The sequence below is a fragment of the Trichosurus vulpecula genome, chromosome 1, assembly GCF_011100635.1.
Source record: "Trichosurus vulpecula isolate mTriVul1 chromosome 1, mTriVul1.pri, whole genome shotgun sequence".
Lineage (NCBI taxonomy): Eukaryota > Metazoa > Chordata > Mammalia > Diprotodontia > Phalangeridae > Trichosurus > Trichosurus vulpecula.
Genome location: NC_050573.1, coordinates 516,947,097 through 516,949,109, shown reverse-complemented (window position 1 = coordinate 516,949,109; position 2,013 = coordinate 516,947,097). Strand labels below are relative to the sequence as shown.

General features: G+C 39.9%; 1 pseudogene; it reads left to right on the top strand.

The window, feature by feature from the left end:
- The first annotated feature begins 310 nt into the window (after positions 1 to 310).
- LOC118834283 lies at positions 311 to 1,705 on the top strand (annotated as a pseudogene).
- Positions 1,706 to 2,013: the final 308 nt, after the last annotated feature.

Sequence of the window (2,013 nt, the reverse complement as noted above, 5' to 3'; positions counted from 1 at the left end):
AAATAGAGGCACTAATGAATGAAAAGGGTTCATAAAGGCAAAAATTGGGAAATACAAAAGCTGAAAGACTCAAATATGAAGAAAAAAAATTAAATGAAAACGTAATTCACAAGAACATAAACTAACAATTATAAAAAATGGAATGACTAATTTAAAAAAGAAACAAAATCACCTTTAACAAATATCACATGAAGAAAAATTCACTATTATTATCTAATTAAAAAGAGAATTAAAATCTTTGCAACAAGGAATTGTAGCTGTCTCGGCTGTTAGACCTCGGGGATCCTCAGAGCTGGAGGAACGCGTCCCGATGGGAGAGAGCGACATGGCCTTCCCTTTGGCTCCGGCGCTGGACTCCTTCAAGTACTGCGAGCTGCAGAGCTTGGCCAAGAGCTTGGGCCTCCGGGCCAACCTCCGGGGAGACAAACTTTTAAAATCATTGAAAGAACACTTTCAGCATGAGCTCAAGAAAGAAAATAAGAGTCAGAATGGCAGAAGTAATATCTCTGCTTCCTCTCATGAAGAGATAGAAATGCTAGATGGCAATGAAGAAAAACCTGACCAGGAAGCTGCAGCTGCCTCTGCCACTTCACCCCTGGGAGGAGGCAAAGCAATCCCAGGAAACAGTGGCTCCGAGTAGGATCATTCAGAGATGATAGAAAGTGATTATCCTGGGTCTCCCAGACAAAAAAAAATATCAAAAGGGGGATCTCTTAGCCATTGCAGAAGCCACAAAGCCATCCAAAGATAAGCAAAAGAACAAATGGACACTTTGCTCTGAAGAAAATGAAATGGAAGGAGGAAAGAGCCCTCATCGTAGAGATGGTTTATCCAAACCTAAGAAAAAGAAAACAATATTTACAACTCCAAATTTTAAGAAGATTCATGAAGCTCATTTTAAGGAAATGGAATCTATTGACAAGTATATTGACCGAAAAAAGAAACGTATGGAAGTCCTTAACAACTCAGTGAAAGAATTAAAGATATTAGCTAAAAAAGCTAACCTATCTGGAACTCCCCATAGTAATTCCAAGAAAAGCTCATCTAAGAGGGTAATGAGCCCAGTTCCTCAGAGAGGCAAGCCCTCTTCTACCTTCACTCCAGTCAGTCCACGATGCTCACTTCGTAAATCTCTTGGGACTGCAAATTGAAGTATCTTGTGTCAGGAACCGTTCAAGCCATCTACCCTCTCAACTAACAAAATGAATGTCAGGTTCTCAGAGGCTACTCAAGATAATGAGCATAAACGCTCACTGACCAAGACTCCAGCCAGAAAGTGTCTGTATGTCAGCATGCTTGACACCGAGCCTAAACGCCAGGCTGTTCTGGTGAAGAATAAGGAAAAGGAAGCCAGTCAAGCCAAGGCTGAACATACCCCAGCCATTACCCCATTCAAGTTTACAGCTGAGGCTGTACAGACTCCAGTCAGTAATAAGAAACCAGTATTGGATCTCAAAGCAAGTCTTTCCAGTCCGCTTCGCTATGAGCCACACAAAGGGAGGCTAAAACCATAGGGGGAATCTAAAGAAAATATTGCTCCGAATGAGACAACAAATAGAATTGACTGCCACAAAAAAAAAAAACTTACAAACAGCCATGTCTCCAGACCAGAGAAGAGCAACAGAGGAAACATGAGCAGAAAAGGAAAGAGAAGAAAGATGGTGTCCTTGGAACTTGAAGAGGACCAGTCATGCTTGGGGACTAACAATCTGCCAAACATTCTGTAGATATTCTTAATTATGAATCTTTTATGCTTCTGTAAATATTTCTGTATTTGTTTTGTCGTTGTAAATTTCATGCAGCCTGTCCTAACTCTGTTCTTCCCTACTTACCATATTAACCTGCTACTAACCACTGTCATTGAAATAGTGATACTATCAGCTTACAAATGTTTCATTTATAAACTCTGGCAAATTATCTAAAATGGTCTTTCCCTAACTCTTTTTTTGTTTAATAAAGTAGAGCCTCTTAACCCTTGAACTAGATTTTTAATGTCACATATGCTCTTGTAGA